Source organism: Triturus cristatus, chromosome 8 (assembly GCF_964204655.1).
Source record: "Triturus cristatus chromosome 8, aTriCri1.1, whole genome shotgun sequence".
Lineage (NCBI taxonomy): Eukaryota > Metazoa > Chordata > Amphibia > Caudata > Salamandridae > Triturus > Triturus cristatus.
In genome coordinates this window covers 1,263,981,717-1,263,990,430 of record NC_140591.1, presented here as the reverse complement: position 1 = coordinate 1,263,990,430, position 8,714 = coordinate 1,263,981,717, and positions in this window count along the sequence as shown.

Genomic DNA, 8,714 nt, shown 5'->3' with positions numbered 1-8,714 from the left:
GGTCTCGCCTTTGGGACCTTATATGTATTTAGCTATGCAGCACATTAGCCTGGGTGCTGAAACATCTACTGTTCTTTAACATGGAGGGAAAGTAAGCACCAAACTGCGTGACACATCAGGTATAGGAACACATGGAGAGAAATATTGCCTATCAGCGGGAAATGGTATAGTCCAAAGCTCTGTTTTTAAGATAAAATCAGGGCCTTCGGTGGCCATATCACTGAAAATACAAGATTTCAAAAATATATTATTGTCTACGGGAGCTTGTGGAAGACAATTTCCATGGACTGGAATCTAGAGAATGCTAAAGTGATTCTGGTATTTTACTGACCTCTGCTGGTCGTTTTCTATCAAGACAGTTAAATAGAGGCAGTTGAACAAAAAAAAAAGTCCCGAAGCAGACAAGTCCTAGGGCTGATCTCAGAGCCCACAAAGTACATACACATATAAGTATATACTAAAGTATATACAAGAGGTCTTGAATGCTCGACCTAATGACTTCACCATTAAAGACACACAAAAACAAGGGTACTGTGACTCCTGTGGCATGATTACTTTGAATGATGGATGGTTGCCATGTGAGTGAATGGATATAATTGATAAGGTTTAGGTATCCCAGGCCTGATGAAAGCCACTGATCCAGGAATACAGTGGTATCCACATATATCATATAATTAGTTTATCAATATAATATGTTCTAAACACTTTAAATATTAACAATAACTAGATTAAAAATAAGTGTAGTGGAAGACATCCAAAATATATCCCACAAACCCATTTGTTCTGGCCAAAGCTCGAAATAAGTTGGCAACATACAAGAGGAAAAGTAGGGGTATTACACACTCCTCTGTTTTTACCCATTTTGTGATATAGTATTGAGGAAACTTTGGTTTTCTTGGCCCACTAGGACACACACCATGGGAAAATTAATTCTAACCACATTTTTATGTCTAATTTTATGACTGCCAATAGTATTCCATTAGTGCCTGATGTGCAAGATGTCTCACAAGACCAGTTGTCCCATCTAAATAGGTGGTCTAGCTGTAAAAATTGTGAAGAAGGATTTCTATCAAGTTCAAAAAGCCACAATTGAGATAGGTGCTGCTAAGTGGATAATCACAATACTAGTGTATAACCAACAACCAAGGTCAAAAAGGGGAGAAGCTGCTAATCATTTATATGTCCTCAGACTGTACATGCTAAATGGGTGCATCCAAAAAGATAAGCCAGCTTGGGAAAAAGTTATAAGATGCTATCTTCACTACTTCACTGACTGTATGTACACTGATCTACGAATGCTTATAAGTTTAGTCCCTGGCTTTGAGGTTTTGGCCTTGGCGGAGGGGACAGGTAATGTGGGGAAGGCGAGGAGAGATCACAGGCTATAACGTATCTACATGGAAATCCATGGGTAGTATAGTATGGTAACTGCCTCTCATGGTGGTGGAGAAGAGGTTATTAAATATGTGGGCATAGCATATGAAATTGGGATAGGGTGAAAACAAATTTTAATAAAGAGATACTTGGGTATAAGGCACTTGCTTTTTATTCTTTAATGGATTATGATGTTAGGAAGTTCAAAATTGTGGACTCAGTAGCAGAGCTCCTTTTACCTTAAAGTGCAATTAGTCAATATATGTCAATTGATCAATATATAGTTTGATCGTGATTGTAAGTTTATGAAAGACCAATATCAGAAAAATGTACGGTATATATTGGTTGGGAAAGATGCACATGATCAGTTGAGTTATAGAAAGCTGTTAAATGAATGTAAGTTGTTAATTAGAGGAAACAGAAAATAATATATACAGAAGGCTTGAAGGAGAAAGAAATTATTCAAGCAAAGGATGATAAACGTTATTGGAAAATTATAGCTGATCAGTTGGCAGTTACACAGAACCCTGTAATTGGCAGAATATCTATGTTAGACCTGGTACCATTGGCGTGAGTCTTCCTTCCATTTTTCTGATTGCCTCCTCTGTTTTTGATATGTTTTGCTGGTTTAGATTCTTTGGACACTGTGCCACTTCAGTGCCACAGTGCCAGTGCTCCCTATGTTAAATTGATGTATTGATTAGTGACTCCATGATTGGGTTATTTGATTTACTTGTCAGACCCTAGTACAGTGCACCAGGGGTGCCCAGGGCTTGTCAATCAAATGCTGCTGGTGGGCTTGCAGCACTGGTTGTGCTACCCACAGAAGCAGCTTGTAAAGTGTGTCTCAGGCCTGCCACTGCAGAATCTGTGTGCAGTCTCTGACTGCCATGTTGACTGACCAAGTGCACCCACTTGCCAGTCCCTAAGTCTTCCCTTTTCTTCATATCAGACACCCCTATGGTAGGCCCAAAGGCAGGGTGCATTGTAAGTATAAGGTAGGACATGCCCTGGTGTATTTGGCATGTCCTAAGAGTGAATTACAGATATTTTCGTTTTTCACAATTGCAAGGCTACCTGTTCCTCATAGGCCAGAATGGGCAGTTTGATTATACATCTTATAATCCTAACTGACTCAGGGAACATTGTAGAAATTCGAGTTTAGAATGCCTGAACTCAAAATGATAAAATACATCTTTTAGTGAAGTTGGTTTTAACATTCTGTGTTTGAAAATACCACTTTTAGAAAGTAGGTATTTTCTTGCTTAACTGTCCAAGCCTGCCTCTGCTAGGTTGTGTATTGTGTGTCTGGCTCTGTGAGTGACAGGGGCTGGGGGATTCCAGGAGAGAGGGTGAGTCAGCACAGGGCTGAATAGAAAGATCTGCATGTAGATAGGTGGGAGGAGTTGCACCTGGGACCTGAATAGGGCTGTGCCTTCCCTCCACAATGCTGGCTCCACCTCCTGTGGTGCGTCTGATGTCTCTGCCCTGCACTGTGAAAGGAAAGAAGGCGTCTTGTCAACAAAGTGCTCCAGGACTGACCAGAACAGGTTTGGACTAGGCAAAGGCCTCTCTGCCTTCAGAGAACAAAGAGAAAAGTAGTATAAATATGGGGACCCAGACCCCAAGACTTTAGATCACTTCTGGAACAACAAGAAGAAACCTCTGCAAGGAGAAGAACCAAAGGAAGCTGTAGGAGTGGACTGCCCCCCTGCCAGTGTGCTGTGTTGCTGGATTGGTCTACAGTGGTGTCTTTAGTGCCAAGGAGAGGAGAAGGAACTTTTCTGTGTACTTCATCATCTTGAAGAATATTTCTCCAAGGGCTTGAACTAGTGCTTGCCTCCTGTTGAAGTCTCAGGGACAACAGACTTCCCCACCAGCTCCCCCCTGAATTTCCTTGCTGGGAATTCTATCTGCAGAAGCCTGCGTGTCGCTGGGAGCTGGAAGCGTGGCGCAACAAGAAGAAGCGTGTCGCCGGCGCAGCTGTAGTCATCGCATCGCCGGGGAAGCATGCCGCCGCCGTATCTCCCAGAAGCGTGCCTTCGTCACAGCTGTCTGCTGTCGTATCACCGGAGAAGCGTGCCGCAGGGCCTGTCGCGGCTCCAAAGTACAGAGTCGCCGCAAGGCTGCCAGGGCGTGCCCACATCCTCTCAACATCTTCGCATTAAGGGCGCCATCTTATCGCATCACACCGGACTGTCGCATCGCATCGAGGCGCCATCTTGCCGCATCGCAACCGGGCTGCAGCATGAGAATCTACGCATCACCACCTCTTCGGTAAGGATCAAGACGCATCCCCTACTCTGCGCAAGCATTGAGGCGTGACGCATCATCTCCCCCAAAGCAAGGAACCAACGCTTCGCCAATGCTGCAAGCCTTTTGTTTATTTTGCGTTACGCATCCAGGTACTTTTGTGAGAACTGTGTCACATTTACCATCAACTTGAACTAAGTTACTTCTACCATCTTTAAGTCAATTTTGAGTACAGTATTGTGGATTTTTGTCGTTTGTGGTCTTATGTTAAGTCTATATAAAGAATACTTATTTTTATAAAAAACCTGTGTGGTGTCCATCTGTAGTGTTTTCACTGTATTACTGTATGTGTTCACAAATGCTTAACATACTGCCTCTGAGATAAGCCTGTCTGCTTGTGCCAAGCTACCAAGGGGGTGGACAGGGGTTATCCAGTAGTGTAATCCCCTTTCCCTGATTTAGAAGCAAGGGTCCCTACTTGGTCAAAGGTACCTACCTCTGCCAACTAGATACCCCCAGTTCTAACAATCTAAGGCTTGCATATATTGGCAAATCATACATTAGCTCTAACAAAGTGGCTAAGTGCAATAATAGCAAATTAGTATGGGTGACTGAATCACTATATCTATAATTGGAAAATATTTCAGGAGAGTTAGAGCCCAGCCAGCCTGGTGGAATCTCCAACATGGTTTATAAATAGTGATGGTTGTTATGGGCAATATATTTATGTCCATTCTTCAATGCCCAAAAACTGTAAAGGGCTCTCTTATAAAACCCTTTATCAAACAAGGACACTTATGACCCCGCTGCTCACTGGCTCATATCTATCCTAGATTCATCATCAAAAAAATTGCTAAAGGGGGTGGCCAAGATGGCAGAGTGGTGAGACAATCCCTGCCATCGGTCCCGTGGACCATGACTAACGGCACTGGTTGCAGCCCCTGAATTCGTCTGGGCCGACCACTCGAGCCTGATGGACACCTTGTGGGCCAACGTCATGCTTTGGTTGGGTAGAGTGGGCCCGGGGCAAACAGGGTATCTTTGCAACTAAATCTTAACACGCACTCCGAGACCCATTGGAAAATCTGCTGTCATTGAATCTTCTGCGCTTAGCACTACTCAGAAGGCCCCTGAGGCAGCCTCTACGTCTTGTGAACTGGGAACACCCTTTCTCTGCCCCACACTGGAACCCGCTATTGCCTGCAAAAATAGATATGAGGCTCTCTCAGATCTCCCTACTGACAGTGATTTGAAGCCCCCAGTGGAACGATCACTAGTAGAGGCAAATGAGGTGTGTGCATCATGTGAGAGTCTGTGCAAGGGAGCCCTAGCTGACAAAGTTGGGGCCTTAAGGCAACTGAAACACCCTCAAATTATTCAGAGGGGTAATGTCCCAAGATCCCTCCTCAACCTAATGTATACCTCTCTTATCGAAGAACAAAATAGGTAAAAATGCATTCAGGTCAGAGAGGCACGGGTGAAGTAGGTAAGAATGTCATGCAATCCCATCTTGATGCTAATGTCCATGTTCGTCTAGCCGCAACTAGCATACCACAAGCGGTAGACCACCCCGCATCCAGGGCCCTGGCGATACCACCCAGACCTACTATTGCAGGCCACCACACCAACACCTATGGGAGGACCTGTTCAAAATGGGTAATGGAAGAGTGTGTTCACAGTGGGGAACTCAGTGAATCGAACAGCAGCCTTCCTAGTATCTTTTTGACCAGTACCAAGACTTAGAGCAGGGGTAAAAGAGGATGAGGAATCTATTATAAATAAATACACCCACCTGATAAGACATGTCCACAAATGCCTCTCATTAATCCATAATGACTTAGTTCAAGCCACGAGATTCCATGATCCATCAGCAACAAATTGGGATTTAATTGAGCTCAAAGTTAGGTACAGGCATTTGGTGGAAGTCCTTGTGGGTTTGGGCATATACAAAAACCTTTCCCCGGGCTCTGTAGTCCAGTACAAACTTAGCCCTCCTCATTTACGACCGCAAGTAAGCCCTACTCCACTAGTAGTTCCAATGGATAGGGATGATTTGGCAACGTCTGCAATTGAGTGACTGAGTTCGAACCTTCCAGCAAGCACCTATGCGGGGTACAACCAGGCGGGGGTTTGGCCATTAGAGATCACCCAGCAGGGACCTACATAGATGAGGGTTCTTTCACTACGCTGGTGATTGAAGGTTGTGACGTTCCTAGATTTTGTAACATCTTGTCTCGGAACGTCACAGGACTAAAAAACAAATTAAATGATCCAGAGTGGGGCAAGTTTATTGACCATTTTGATAGTTGTCTATTACAGGAGACATGGTGTATGGAGCCAATATTTAGGGCGGGCTTATTCGAATCCCAGCGCAGCACAGTGGCAGTGGTCATCCACCTGGTGGTCTAATAATTTTGGTTCGCCTCTCATTAAGTGTAGTTGTTAGATCACTTGAAGTGCCTTCCTCTGAAATACAGGGCATCCATGTAACCAGTAAGGGAAGACACCAATTGCATATATACAACATCTATGGCACAGGAACAAAAAGGGAGAGGGAGTCTCTGACACTTTTACTTAGGGAAAATTTTCATCCTAATGACCCTCTGGGAGTCAAGGGGGTTTTAATACTACTTTTGAGCCCGTAGGTGATCTCAGCAATTCCATCGGAGAAACTGAGGATGAGGAGTGGCGTATTCCATTGTTGCATATACTGCCTGTTAAGAGCTGCACAAGGGTAGCTAGCTCTTCAGCTCCTCTCACTCACACTGTCCTGTGGTCTGCGAGCCTGCACTTATTTTTTTCTGCCCAGCCTACATCCGACCTCGGAAGAGGTGGATTCTACCTATTTGCAGACAACTTGGTTCGAGACAGTGTCACATTGCTCTCAGGCTGCTGTGCGCTGAATCAAATGAGGTCACAGTTGGTGCAGTTGCCAAGTTCCTCCACTGGAGCTGGGCCATTCGCTCAAACACTATGGTCCCGCAGTAGCCTGTACTATCTAGCATTTTAAGTGGCTATGCTGGGCTACACATCTTAATGCTATCTCATACATGTAACCCTTTTGGCGCGAAACAACCTGCACTGCACTTTATTGTATATCATATACATATGTTATTATGCTCTGCTCCTGGCTAAATACATTGGTATGAAATTGTCTTAACTTACAGGTATTAGTTTATGTGGAGTATTCGTGCCTAGGTTCCTTTTCACTTGCATGTATTTCTTACTGTTGTGTTGTTCTATGGCGCACCTTGCTCTATCTGCATATGTCTGCTGTTATAGTCTGTCTCTCAATGGGTAATCTCATGTGCAATAACCACAAATTTGCCAGCTAAGAGTACTTTTTGATCAACTCAGTCCTTTGTGAACTCTTACTGGCTTGTCTCAAGACGCGCTATTTCTGTTTATGGAAAAATCTATTTATGGCCACGTGCTCTTTTTATTTGCCGTTTTTAATCTTAAGAAGTTCCTAATCATCATTGTGTACTTAAATTGCTTACTTCTTTTTAATTCATCTTACCCAGATGAAATGCCCTTATGGATTGTATTTATTGCCTTTATGGTGAAAACCAAAATAAAGTACTTTTGATGGTGATGATGACTTTAATTATAAAATGCGGTGTAATTCTATTTTTTGTTTTTGTACCGTGGTATTGTTGCAATACTCCATATTTAAAATATATATATATATATATATATATATATATATATATATATATATTCACTTAAAAAACCATAGGTTTCACACATGTTATAGTTAGCTGGGCATTTCACTCGTGAAAAACCAATGAAATTCCCCCGTTATAGTTAGTGCAGGCAACTATAACTCACGTGACCGCAATCCTCTGCTTATGACGTCAGATATTACATCACTGTATTTAGAAACTTATTTACCCATGTCTTCTTCCATTAATTTTTAGCTATACATATATTACAAATATTTTTTTTTCAGAAAGACACATATGTCATCAGTGATGTAATATCTGACGTCATCAGCGGAGGATTGCGGTCGCGTGAGTTATAGTTGCCTGCACTAACTATAACAGGGGAATTTCATTGGTTTTTCACGAGTGAAATGCCCAGCTAACTATAACATGTGTGAAACCTATGGTTTTTTAAGTGAATTTGCAAGGTTTTTTAAATGCTAATTCCTAACTATAACGTGTGTGAAACCTATGGTTTTTTCAGTGAATTTGTACGGTTTTTTAAATGCTAAGTTATGTATTTATTTATTTATTTATTTATTTATTTATTTTAAGGTTTTTCACCGTGCGCGTACCGTGCACGCACGGTGCGCTGTGCGCACAGTGCGCACGCTGTGGGCGCTCGGTGCGCTTCGCGCACTGAGCACCCACGTTACATAGTTCGCGTAATTTTTCCGTTTCTACCGTGCGCGTACGCTACGCGCACTCCGCGATTTTTTATAAAAAATTTAAAATACATTTTTGCCCTTGGGGGTCCTTCTGGGACCCCCTGACCAAGGCTAGAGGGTCAGGAACTGTCCAGCCTGCCCCCTCTACACGTTATCCACCTTTGTTTTTCACCCCCTCAGACTGCGAGAGACAAAATGGCGGCCGACACTTCCTGGTTTCGACCGATTCGAATGTTTACTAAGATCTAACAACCAATCAGAATCGCGCTTGCGCATGGCGGCGTGCGCGTACGGTAAGCTTACGGTACGCGCTCGGAGCACGCCTATAGATATATATATTGATTTAAATGCTATTTTCTCAGGAAATACTGAACAGATTTACACGAGACCTTCAAAAGGCAGATCCCTGTCCTGAGGGCTACCTCTCTGCCAAATTTCAAGTAATTCTGTTCAGCCGTTCGGGCTGTAGCTCGGACTAAAGGTCCTATGGAAAAATGCATGGGGAAAACGCGTTTTGAGACCCCCCCTTTTTCTCAGCCCCCGCTTGACGAATCCCCCTGAGACTTTCAGGGAAGGAGCGGAGCGGAGCGCCCCACCTATTTTGAGAATTTCGCGAGGATTCGTCAATCGGCGCCAAAGTTATTCAAAATAGAATGTTGCGGATTTCCTATGGAAACACAGTCCTAACTATAACTATCTACTGGCGACCGCCAGT